The sequence below is a fragment of the Camelina sativa genome, chromosome 7 (assembly GCF_030686135.1).
Source record: "Camelina sativa cultivar CO46 ecotype springtype chromosome 7, ASM3068613v1".
NCBI lineage: Eukaryota > Viridiplantae > Streptophyta > Magnoliopsida > Brassicales > Brassicaceae > Camelina > Camelina sativa.
Window position 1 is genome coordinate 20,572,030 of NC_141886.1, and position 13,631 is coordinate 20,585,660.

The 13,631-nt window shown below is 40.2% G+C and overlaps 1 non-coding gene across 1 annotated transcript; it reads left to right on the forward strand.

Moving 5' to 3' along the window:
- Window positions 1-13,524: 13,524 nt before the first annotated feature.
- Window positions 13,525-13,631, forward strand: LOC147941504 (small nucleolar RNA R71). Its single transcript, XR_015562967.1, has one exon. It is a non-coding gene; the product is annotated as a small nucleolar RNA R71 (small nucleolar RNA).

Genomic DNA, 13,631 nt, shown 5'->3' on the forward strand with positions numbered 1-13,631 from the left:
GATCAGAGAAAAACTAGTAATTCTAACACTAATCGAGAAGGGAATCATACAGATCAAAGCTTAAACACGCTACATCCTAAGATCCTCCACCTAGTCTATCCTATCCCCAAGAACTTTAACACTACTCAGATCCGGAAATCATCACCAAGGATACTAATCCAGAAAACATTGAACAAAGCATAGTAGATAGATAGAAATGAGAAGAACAACTTTGTAGAAGAAATTCGATGCAATAACTCAATAAAATCAAAGCTATCTAGATTACAAAGTCTGAGAACGTTTTTGGAGGCTAGGTAAAACCTTAAGAACAAAATGAGATAAAAGATAAGGTGTCCCAAACCAAGACTTAACAAAATGTATATATAGTAAAAACATGTGAACCCATAAAACTTAAAACGACAAGATAGAGCGGCGTTTCGAGAATCTCCTGAAGCGTGTGAAACCAAACGTCTTTCTTCCTGACATGTGCGGTCGAGTCGCGTGTCATCTCTCCCTGGGGTGCGGTCGAGTGGAACGGGTCGAGGTCATACAACTCGAGGTGGGTCGAGTGGAGGTGATACGACTCGAGCTGGGTCGAGTGGAGGTGATACGACTCGAGCTGGGTCGAGTGGAGGTGATGCGACTCGAGCTGGGTCGAGTGGAGGTGATGCGACTCAAGCTGGGTGTATACGCATCCACTAAAACGATGATAACACTTGAACCACAACTCCGATTGGTTTGAAATAAACGGAGTTGGAAAGATGACTCAATTCCTTACAATTTTGATGAAAACGTCAAAAATTAAATCCCACTCGAACGGGTTGGCTCGATCGAGATTGGTTTTGGCTCGAACTGGGTGTATACACATCCACTAAAACGATGATAACTCTTGAAATACACCTCCAATTGGCTTGAAATAAACGGTTTTGAAAAGTTGACTGCATTACCTACAACTTTCATGAAGACGTCGAAAGCTAAATCTCACTCGAGTGGAACGGCTCGAACGGGATGGCTCGATCGAGCGGATGAGACTGGCTCGAGAGAGGGGCTCGATCGGGGTTGTGAGATTGACTCGAGAGACGGTTCCGGGAGTGTTGTGCAGCAGATGGGTCGAGTGATGCGTTCCCGACATCTCCTAGATACCTGAAATACTCCGAATTGCACAATGTATGCAAGGATGATGCAAGAACTACCTAGACATGCAAAGTGTATAAAAAGGACTAGAAAATGATGCAAAACAAAGAGTTATCCTAGCTAAATGCATGATAAATGTATGCTAGGGAGAGACAAAATATAGACATATCAACTCTCCAAACTTAGTCTTTGCTTGCCCTCAAGCAAACGATCAAGAACAAAGTATGGAAGAGAGGTGTGAAGATGGGGTCTTAGAACCTAAAACATGCTGAATAGAGTAGTTAAAATCAAGGTCCTTGTTCTTAGTTCTATGATGCATGGTGAAGGGACTTTATTTAAAAACTTTGTTGAAACGATTCTGATCTTTAATCTACACATGCAATCCTATCAATCATTTCCATTAACATTCATTAACAGAGAACCGTGAATCAAGCTAAACAATATCATCGAACTCATTTGGCTAGGGTGAAAGATCAAGGACGAAGTGGTTTTATCAATACAGAATAAGGTTCTCTTACGAAAAGGAGTTGAGCTTAAAGGAAGGCTAAAGGTTGAAACCAACTGATACATACAAGAGCAGTGCCCTGTCTACCCAAAGGTCGACAAGAAAACTCAGCCCTAACATTATAACCCAGAAGTTGGTCCTATCTCTACCCTTCGTCAGCAACATCATCTCAAACTCTTTACACTTAGTCTTAGGAGGAATTCATTTCTTTTCATTCTAGCGGATTGGGAAATCTTTATTATCACTATGGTTCCTTTTCTTTTCTTCTAAGGACTCTAGACATCTTAAGCATTTTTACTTTATTTTCTTTGTCTAATCTTTTATTTCATGCCCAGAACCAATTACTCTTTTTACTTTGGTCAACCCAAATCTTTTACTAGACTTGTAAACTTTGAAAACACATCCCCCTCCTTAAGACTTTCTACCCTTTACTTTTCTGCACAAATCCATACCCAATACCCAAATTTGAGTTCTCACCTAGTCCTACTAGTCCGGATAACGCGAACTAGAACTACACATGATCCTACTCTTGTCAACTCGCAAGCTCAACTCGGAAAAGGCCTGAACCTCAAGATTACAATTGGCTTGAAAGAACGGTTGGTTAAGGGTGCGGGGAACTGTTCCAAAAATGAGAATCAGCTACTTGGATTGACAAGGGTGGTAAAAATGTGAAAGACAATCCAAATATGTATATGGTATCCATGAGTTCAACTTCAATGCATAACAAGATAATTGCAAGTCAGAATTAGGTTCAGATAGATAGGGAATAAAGTCAATTCAAAACATGCCTCAATCAAGACTAGAATGCAATTTCGAGAATTCAAAACCTGGGTCAGTCTTACATTTCAAGTTCAATCAACAAGTATCAAAGAATTAATAACAAGGGCCTTGATCCTATCCTATTGAATTCAGTATGCTACCAAGGTTACAATCATCATCAACCCCTATGCTAAATGCAACAACCCTGTATGAATAACACTAGACCCAATCCTAATATGCAAGTGCAAACTACATGAACACTTTGTTTTTGTGAAAGTTTTCGATTGTTTTTTTTTTTTTTTCAAATTTTTTTTTGGGTTTTTCTATGCAAATAGATGGATGCAAACTCAAACATGATATGATGCAAAAAAATTGAAATAAGAATCACAAAACACAACATCAGATACATCATCTCAAACCCTCTCCCAAACTTAAATTACACAGTCTCCTGTGTAGGAAAAATTTGCAGGAGGATTTAAAAATCACAACAGAAACAATGCAGGAATGAAATGGTATATACAAGGGAAGGTAGGAGTACCTCAGTAGTAGAAAAAGGAGTCGGTGTTACTCGAGCGAGAGGGTCCTTGGTTCCAGTCGAGTGAGATGCAAAATTCCAGAATCACCTTGATGTCAGATTGTTGAGGAAGAATGTCGGTCCTCTGGGGATGAAGGTGGTGACTCGAGTCGTCGGGATGTTGGTGCCAGTCGAGTCGAACAAGGGTGATTCGAAGTATGCGACATGACCTCGGTCGAGTGGGACAGTATTGGCTTGAACAGGACAGGTGAGAAAGGTTGACTCGAATGTTGCAGCTCCGGCAATGGCGGATCGAGTGACAGAGTGTGATTCCACTCCGATTGAGTTGCTGGTTCTCCGCGTGTTGACGTGAGATGTGCAAAGTGAGGTGCGCTTGCAACTCGGGTTACGATGGGGAGCGAGGGATCGAGTTGAGGGGTGGTGGCTCGAGTGACTGAAACACATTTTTTGTGTGGGTGGTGATTGAATGATGTATGGAATGATGACTTATGAATGAATGGATGGCAGGGTGTTTCAATTCCCCTTATGCAGTTGTAGTATAAGAGGTGTCAATCCAATCTGAGTGTTTGTGAACAATCAAGATATGCATATGAGTCTAAGTCAAGCCAGATGTAAAGGTTGTTTGTCACTAACAATCCTATGATGAAATGGAAAGTGCAGAAAGTAAAACTACAAGAACTAGGAGCTAAATGCAAATGGAACAGAATGATTATGACAATTATGAAGCTAAAACAGAAATAGAAACTATGATAATGCAAGTATTGAACTAATGCAAGGTAAGTAATGAACAGGATACTAAATGAATGCAACAGAAATGCAACTAGGGTGAAACAGGACAAACACAAATCATAAACACAAGTTCTGGGTTGGAACTCGAGCAAGCACTCGATCGAGTGCTGATCGAGTGCAAGGTCGAGCTGGAAAAATACGCAAAACAGAGCAACACAAGAAAAACAGAACAATACCAAAAGCAAATCAAACAACGATCAAACAACAGGATTTAAGCTAAGAAATCAATAAACAAGGAAGGTCTTGAGGAGGGATTCATGGGCTGGACTATGATTGAGGTCATCTAACTTGGTCAACAAATCTCAAACAACTTGAGCTAATCTCTAGACATATATTTCTAAGACATGTTTAATCCACTCTCATGGCAAGAAACAATCAAACTCATGCATCTCTAGACTTGTTCTCACAAAGTAAAGAATCTACACAAGCAGACATTAAGCAATATGTCAAAAATCAAACAAGACTTCTAATCTCTTAGCAAGCCTAATGATAGTCTATAGATCTAGCCTTATCTATGCTCCTTAGACATTGGTGTGATGCTAAGAGGCTTGAAATCAGATCCTACCCTCTCAGATATAGGATCAGCATTAAGAACATCTAGCCTAGAAGAGATCTACACCAATCAAGCTTGACCAAATCAAACAAACCTCAAACACAACCCAGCCTAACCCATCCTCAAGATCCTAAGCAACTACTCACAAGCATATATGATGAACATCAAAATCATAAACCCAGAAAATACTGAAACTTGCATCATTAGAAAGATAAATCAAAGATCTACAATATTGAAGAAAGAACCAAACTCAAATTCTCAATATTAAGAAAGTTATGAAACCAACAATATTGAAGAATTTAGTTTTTTTTCTCCTTTTAAAAGAAGTACAAGATCTAAGAAAATAAAAGTGCAAAAAGAATAATTCTAAAAAAGGTAAAAACTAGGTTTTTTGACTCTCTAAAAAGCTGGACTCTTTAGTGGCTGCAGGTACAAGCCCTTATATAGAAAAGTAGTGGAAGCCCTAAAAACGCTAAAAGACAAAATAGCCAGGCGGTTCGACCAACTCGACCTGGTGCTCGGTCGAGTGACCGGTCGAGTTGGCTCCTCTTGTGCTCCTCCCACTCGGTCGAGTCCCTCTCAGCACACGGTCGAGTGTCTGGTCGAGTGGGCAGTCGAGTTGGACTCCGGACCTTAGTTTTTTTAGCCTTAGCTCCTTTGTTTTCTCCTCATGATTGCTTCACTTCTCCTCAGCATTGCTTCCATGCTCCTTAAGCTCCAAAATCACATGTTTATGCATGAAAAGATGCAAATACAATGCAACTAAACTCTAATGCAAGAACAGTCCTAAAGCTATGCAATAATGGTCAAAATGGATAGCAAAAGATGCAAAAGATGTGAATATATTAAGGGAAAACAGGGTAAAATATATGAACATCAACACCCCCAAACTTAGTCTTTGCTTGCCCTCAAGCAAATAATCAAGACATAAGTAGGTAGGTGAGGGTTGAAAGTGGGATCTCAGCTCCTAAAGCTTGCAAATAGACCATCTAGAATCAATGTCCAAGTTACTAGTACTATGATGCAAGTTGAATGAGCTGTACTTAAAGATTTTAGATAAGCATATCACAACCTTTACTGATTTGAGCCTTAGATGTCCACATGCATTCAAATCAACTATTTCCTTTAACATTCATTAATCAAGAACATGAATCAATTATATGCAATGCTTAAACTCATTTGGCTTGGTAGTAAAAGGTTTAGAGACAATGATGGTCTCTCTTTAGAGTGGGGCTTATCAATATCAAGGTTCTCTCATAAAAATGGATTGAGCTTTAGAAGAATGCTAAAGGTAAGAACACTTAGACACATACAAGAACAAAACCTTGTCTACCCAAAGGCACCCAAAGTGTTTATCCTATCAATCTAAACCCAATTGATCCTAGTGCTACCCTTTAACTTCTTCTCTTCTCTTTCACCCTTTTCTCTTTTGATTTTAAAGTCTTAGGAGAGATTTCTTATATGATCTTTCTAGTGGAATGGGAGATTCTTACTTATTTGCTATGGTTTTCTTTTCTTCTTATTCTTAAGACATAAAAGCATTTTGCTATACTCTTCTTTTTCTTTCTTTATTTTCTTTGACTGAAACCATCTTTAAACAATATCATACTTCCCATTCTTTCACTAGACTTTGATTTTACTTAATAACATTCCCCTCCTAAAGACTCTAACATTTTCTTTCTCTTTTCCTCTTTTCTTTTCTTTCTTTTTCAAACAACCAAATCCCAAACCCAACAATGAAAGACTCTAACATTTTCCTATCTAGTTTGGAAAATGCAAACTAGAACTACACAAGGCATTATTCTTGTCAGTTCAAACCTAACACTTTCTACCAAGCTCAATCCCAAAAAGGCCTCACACACTCAAGAATAAACATGGCTTGAAAGAAGGGTTGGTTAAGGGTATTGGAAACTGATTTTAATGATTCAATCAGCTACTTGGATCAACAAGAGTGGTAAAGAGGAGAAAGATGATCCAAATATGTATATGATATCCATGAGTTTAAAGCAATGCACACATTGATATTGAACAGTCAATATTAAGTTCTTATAAGTAGGAAATGACATCAAATCACAACATGCTTCAATTTAGACCAAATGCAATGCAGGAATTCAAAGCTTGGTTCAATCTTATGCTTCTAACCACTCAACTAGCATCAAAGTACTATTAACTTGGGCATTGATCCTAGTCTAGTGAATTAAACAAGCTAACAAGGCAAAACTCATCATAGATCCCTAATGCAAATATTATACAATCCTACATGAAACATGCTAAACAAGATGCTGTTATGCAATGCAAACTACATGAACACTCTTTTTTTATAAAGATTTTTGCAAAAATTTTCAAATTTTTAGGGTTTTTCTATGCCTTAGATGCTATGCAAGTACTAACATGATGATGCTAAAAAATTGAAATAAGAAAACAAAACACAACATCAAATGCTATCTCAAACCCTCCCCAAAACTTAAATCACACAGTCCTCTGTGTGAAAGAAATTTGTAGGAGGATTCAAAATCAAAAACAAAACACAACATCAAATGCTATGGTATTTATAAGGGAAGGTGATAGTGGTACCTTAAGAATTGGAGAAGAAACTGTCCACATCCTCTTGCATGCTGTCAAAAGTGTAGTTGGGGTCTTGTTGATGACTTGGAGGTGGAGATTGGGGCAGTTCGACGATGGGAATCGACCGGGACTCGGTCGAGTACGTGCTCGAGTGGGGGGGTCGAGCTGGCTGCCGAGTCTTCTTTTCCTCTTCTATTTGGCCTCCCTTGCTTCCCTGATCATGAAAATACCAAAACAAAAATCAAAATACCAAAAACCTTAAACAATATGTACATGGATACGTTAGAGACTTCCTCCTTAGTGATCTTGTTTAGAGTCACTAAGCTTGACTTTTGATGCTTGTTCCGGCTTGGTTTGGATTCCAAGGAGGTGATGAAATCCCCCCTGGTTCTATTTGATAACCTTGGTTCTGTTTCTTGATCACTACCTCCTTAACATTTGAGCTTTGCTTCTTCTTAAACTTGAGTCTTGGTCTTGCCTTCTTCAAAGACCTCTTGTTGAGCTGAACTTGAAGATCCTTCACCAGATCAGTCAGCTCTTGAACTGAACCCTTAAGATGTTGAACTGATTCCTCATGATATGTGACCTTAGCTGTTGAAGTCTCTTCTTCTCTCAAAACCCCAAAATCAGCCTTATCTTCAATCTTAAATGGTTGACCTCCAATGGTTGGTAGGTTAGATGGATTTGTAATATCAAAGTTCATGGTCAAACCTTCAGATATGTTCAACCTTATCAGCCCCTCCTTAACATCAATGATTGCTCCTGCTGTGGCAAGGAATGGTCTCCCAAGCAAGATTGGATCCTCTACCTCCTTATCCATCTTTATTATGATGAAATCAGTGGGAATTCTTGCCTTGCCTATCTTGACTAGGAGGCTCTCCAATTTACCAACTACATCTTTGTGTGAACCATCAGCTAGACTTATGTAGAGATTGCTTGGCTTGAATTCAGTGTGTCCAAGCTTTTCTGCTATAGAGTAGAGCATGACACTAACAGATGCTCCAAGATCACACAAGCATTTGTTGAAGTGAAGGTAGCTGATGGAGCAAGGTAGATTGAATGGACCTGGATCTTCAAGTTTTGTTGGTACAATAGCTGTCCCAATCTCTTCTTGAGCTCTCCTGTTTTGATTCTGAGCTTTCTGCTTGGATATGTCAAGTAACATGCCTTTGTAGAGAGGATATGGGGCATATTGTTCCAAAGCTGGTCCTCTCTCCTCTTCCTTCTCTTCAATGACAACCTCCTGTTGAATGGCCCTCACTTCCTTCTTTTCAATCACAACCTCTTTCTTCAAAGCCATGACTTCTTCCTTCTCAATAATTTCCCCTTGTTGTAAAGCTAACTCCTTCTCTTGTTGCAAAGCCAACTTTTCCCTTTTCTCAATAATTTCTCTGAGTTCTTTCAGCTTTTGTGCTTTGAAACGTCCTGGGAATGGTAGAGGTGGTTTATAAGCAGGAGGAATGTACTTAGCAGGCTTAACAGCTTCTGGGACATCAACTCGACTAGAAACTCGATCAGTCACTCGATCGTGTGTGTGTTCGAGTGGGGGGGTCGAGTTCTTTGTCAACTTCAACTTTTTTTGCACAATCTTCACTTTGAGCTTCAAGAAATGACCAATCCTCCCCAGTTTTAACTTCATTGTCCTCAATGACAACTGCCTCATTGAGATGAATGGCCTTAGCAGTGCATTCCCTTGGGTGTTGAAGTTGGTTTGGTGTAGGAGAGGAAGTAGAAGCCATGCAACTCTCCATGTTCGTGATTGTAGAGCTCAGTCTCTCCAACTGGTTATTCAGTCCAGTAGAATAAGAATTCAACGTTTGGTGCAGCTCAGCAAAATTCCTTGTTTCCTCAATCTGCTTAGTGGCTTGCCCAAGCAACATTTGTTGCATCATAGCTCTTAAGTCAGCTTCTTGAGCTTGTGAGGTCTGGAACCATGGAGAGGGATACAATTCAGCCTGGTATACTGGTTGATGTTGCATGGGTATGTAATTGAACATACTGTTGTGGTACATCATTACTGACTCGAACAGGTACTCGGTCGAGCACAGGCTCGAGTTGAAGGTCGGGCTGACTGAGATGAGAAGACAAATGTATTCGGGTTGTGACTCGATCAGCACTCGGTCGAGTGCTAGCTCGAGTTGATGGTCGAGTTGGTACCTGAAACTCAACACAGACAAGCAGAAGAAGAATCGAGATTAGTAGTGATCAAGGTAGCAATAGAACTTAATCTTAGACTAATAATGACCCTAATTGTCACAAATAAACACTTAAATGGGCAACGGCGCCAAATTGAAACACATTTTTTGTGTGGGTGGTGACTGAATGATGTATGGAATGATGACTTATGAATGAATGGATGGCAGGGTGTTTCAATTCCCCTTATGCAGTTGTAGTATAAGAGGTGTCAATCCAATCTGAGTGTTTGTGAACAATCAAGATGTGCATATGAGTCTAAGTCAAGCCAGATGTAAAGGTTGTTTGTCACTAACAATCCTATGATGAAATGGAAAGTGCAGAAAGTAAAACTGCAAGAACTAGGAGCTAAATGCAAATGGAACAGAATGATTATGACAATTATGAAGCTAAAACAGAAATAGAAACTATGATAATGCAAGTATTGAACTAATGCAAGGTAAGTAATGAACACGATACTAAATGAATGCAACAGAAATGCAACTAGGGTGAAACAGGACAAACACAAATCATAAACACAAGTTCTGGGTTGGAACTCGAGCAATCACTCGATCAAGTGCTGATCGAGTGCAGGGTCGAGCTGGACAAATACGCAAAACAGAGCAACACAAGAAAAACAGAGAAATACCAAAAGCAAATCAAACAACGATCAAACAACAGGATTTAAGCTAAGAAATCAATAAACAAGGAAGGTCTTGAGGAGGGATTCATGGGCTGGACTATGATTGAGGTCATCTAACTTGGTCAACAAATCTCAAACAACTTGAGCTAATCTCTAGACATATATTTCTAAGACATGTTTAATCCACTCTCATGGCAAGAAACAATCAAACTCATGCATCTCTAGACTTGTTCTCACAAAGTAAAGAATCTACACAAGCAGACATTAAGCAATATGTCAAAAATCAAACAAGACTTCTAATCTCTTAGCAAGCCTAATGATAGTCTATAGATCTAGCCTTATCTATGCTCCTTAGACATTGGTGTGATGCTAAGAGGCTTGAAATCAGATCCTACCCTCTCAGATATAGGATCAGCATTAAGAACATCTAGCCTAGAAGAGATCTACAACAATCAAGCTTGACCAAATCAAACAAACCTCAAACACAACCCAGCCTAACCCATCCTCAAGATCCTAAGCAACTACTCACAAGCATACATGATGAACATCAAAATCATAAACCCAGAAAATACTGAAACTTGCATCATTAGAAAGATAAATCAAAGATCTACAATATTGAAGAAACAACCAAACTCAAATTCTCAATATTAAGAAAGTTATGAAACCAACAATATTGAATAATTTAGTTTTTTTTCTCCTTTTAAAAGAAGTACAAGATCTAAGAAAATAAAAGTGCAAAAGGAATAATTCTAAAAAAGGTAAAAACTAGGTTTTTTGACTCTCTAAAAAGCTGGACTCTTTAGTGGCTGCAGGTACAAGCCCTTATATAGAAAAAGTAGTGGAAGCCCTAAAAACGCTAAAAGACAAAATAGCCAGGCGGCTCGACCAACTCGACCTGGTGCTCGGTCGAGTGACCGGTCGAGTTGGCTCCTCTTGTGCTCCTCCCACTCGGTCGAGTCCCTCTCAGCACACGGTCGAGTGTTTGGTCGAGTGGGCAGTCGAGTTGGACTCCGTACCTTGGTTTTTTCAGCCTTAGCTCCTTTGTTTTCTCCTCATGATTGCTTCACTTCTCCTCAGCATTGCTTCCATACTCCTTAAGCTCCAAAATCACCTGTTTATGCATGAAAAGATGCAAATGCAATGCAACTAAACTCTAATGCAAGAACAGTCCTAAAGCTATGCAATAATGGTCAAAATGGATAGCAAAAGATGCAAAAGATGTGAATATATTAAGGGAAAACAGGGTAAAATATATGAACATCAGTGACACTTAGCTTCAGCGGATTGAGTGACAGAGTGGAGTTTGCAAGACTATGACGTTGGTCGAGTCGGACCAAATCGACTCGAGGGAGATGAGTCCGGCGATCGAGTGGTCTTGTACTGGCTCGAGTGGGTGAGTGGAGTAGACGCGGCTCGAGGGGGATGGGAGATCGAATCAATGAGTGATGCTTTCACTTTTCCTTTTCTGCTGCCCATATTCCCTTCTACAGATTCCTGACCACTAGAAAACTAAAAACGAAAACTGAAAACACAAAGATCCTAAAGAATATTTACAGTGATATCTTTGGGACTTCCTCCCAAGTGATCTTGTTTAAAGTCTCTGAGCTTGACTTTGCATACTCCTTATGCTTTGGAAGGGTCATAGAGAGGCTTTGGAGACCCCTCTAGAATGTTTGGTCTAGCTAGATACTCTTTAACATTCTGCCCAGGTTCAATAAGAAAAGATCTTCTCTTCTTCATTATCCCCAACCTCTGTCTTGCTTTTCTTGGAGAAGAAATTTTAACTTTACTCTGGAGCTGCATGATTGGCCCTCTCATCTCCTCCAACATGCTTGTTAACTCTGTCACTGTATCCCTTAGAATCTTGGTTGTTTGGAGTTCAGACAAACTTTCAAGTACGAGAGGACTTGTCTCTTGCGGATGGTGATCAGGAAGATGGTGTCGACTCTTAGGAAGGGTAACGATTGCACTCGAGTTGGAGAATGGTTGAGTGACACTTTGAATTTTCTCTTTGGTTACCAAAACCTCTGTTTCTGTCTCCTTCACACCCTCAAAGATGTCAAACCCAGCTTTCTGATCTTTCTCTTCAATCACGAAGGTCTGTCCATCAATAGTTGGTTTCTTCTTAGAATCCTTTATATCAAACTTCATCTTGAAGTTTTTACCCAGATTGAGATCAATCATCCCCTTCTTGACATCAATGAATGCTCCAGCTGTAGCAAAGAAAGGTCTTTCCAGGATTAGTGGATATTTAGGCTCTTCATCCATTTACAGCACCACAAATCAGTAGGAATCTTAGCTTGTCCAATTTTGGTGGGCAGGTTCTATAGTAAACCATGAGACAATCTAGTAGTCCTATCATCCAATATTAAGCGGAGGTTGCATGACTTGTATTTGTTGAATCCTAGCCTCTGAGCTACAGAGAGTGGCATGAGGCCTACTGAAGCACCGAGGTCACATAGGCACTTTTTGAAGGCCAATGGGCCTAGAGAGCAAGGCAAGGTGAAAGAACCAGGGTCTTCTAGCTTCTTTGGGATAATCATCTTCTGAATAACAGCCTTGCATTCATGAATAACCCCACCTATGACATGTACTACCCTCTCATCTTCTAGAGCCTTAGCTTGAGCTCCTTTAGCTATCTCCTCCTTCTCTTTGGTCCTTTATGTTACCAAATCAGTTAAAAACTTTTGATATTGAGGCACAAGTGCAAATGCATCAAGCAAAGGCATCCTAAGTTCAATCTCCATGACTTGTTTTTCGAACATAGCTTTATACTTCTCAGTAAGCTGCTTCTTAAACCTCACTGAAAATGGTAGAGGTGGCTTGTGTGGTGGAGGAATGAATCTCACAGGTTTATCTTTGGGAGCCGCGGGCTCTTTAGTAGCTTGAGGATCAGATTGCTTGACTGACTCAATTGGATCATTGAGCACCTCGACGGGATCCTTTATCTGAACTTCATCTTGAAGAAAATCCTCCCCATCTAAACTCTCATTGTCCTCAGTGAGTCGTACATCTACAACTTGGGTGGTGATGGCATGGATAGTAGCATAGTCCTTGGGGTTTTGAATTGCTTTTCCAGTTAGTTGGCCAGGTGTTGGGGAAGAAGTAGAAGCACTCTTGCCTTCCATATACTTTATCTTGGAGTTAAGAGCTTCAAACTTGACATTCAGATCATTGTATGAACACTCCATGCGCTGACTGAGTTCAGCAAGCTTCTTGGCAGTTTCCAGAGAACCGCTAGCTTGACCCTGAAGAAGTTGTTGCATCATTTGTTTCATTTCTTGATCAGGAGCTAGAGTAGACTGAACTGGTTGAGGGTGGAATCCTGGCGGTGGTCCTGAGGGAGCCTGATAACCTTGTTGGAATTGTTGTTTAGGCACGAATCCTTGATTGTAAGGCACAAAAGGTTTTTGTTGACCTTGTTGTTGCTGTGAGGAGGGTACACTTGATCTTGGGGATTTGCAACGTTGGTGCTCCTATAACACAAATTTGGGTTCGTCTTATAGGGGTTGTAACCGTTGTTGTATCCACCTTGATTCTGGACATAGCGGATCTCTTCAGATTGATTACCCTCCCCATCTTGAACTTGGAAATGGTCATCCTCAGATACGAAGTGGATGGTCTTCTGCTGACTTAGTAAGAGGCGATCAAGCTTTTCGTTGACAGTCTTGAGGTCCCTCTTGTAGTTCTCCTCGGAGCCAGCATCTCCTCTAACTGTGTGATCATAGTCGTAATGGTAGTTGCCATCAGACTGGGCGAGATTTTTGACTAGCTGCCATCCTTCATCAACGTCTTTGTTCAGGAAGTTACCGTTAGAAGCAGTGTCAAGCAGCATGCGGATTTTCGGAAGTACGCCACGGTAGAGAGTGCTCAGCAGTGACTCGTTGCTGAATCCATGGTTTGGGCATTGGCTATGATAACTCTTGAAACGCTCCCAGGCTTCGCAGAATAATTATGAGTTTTTCTGAGTGAAGCTGGAGATTTCATTCCTGAGACG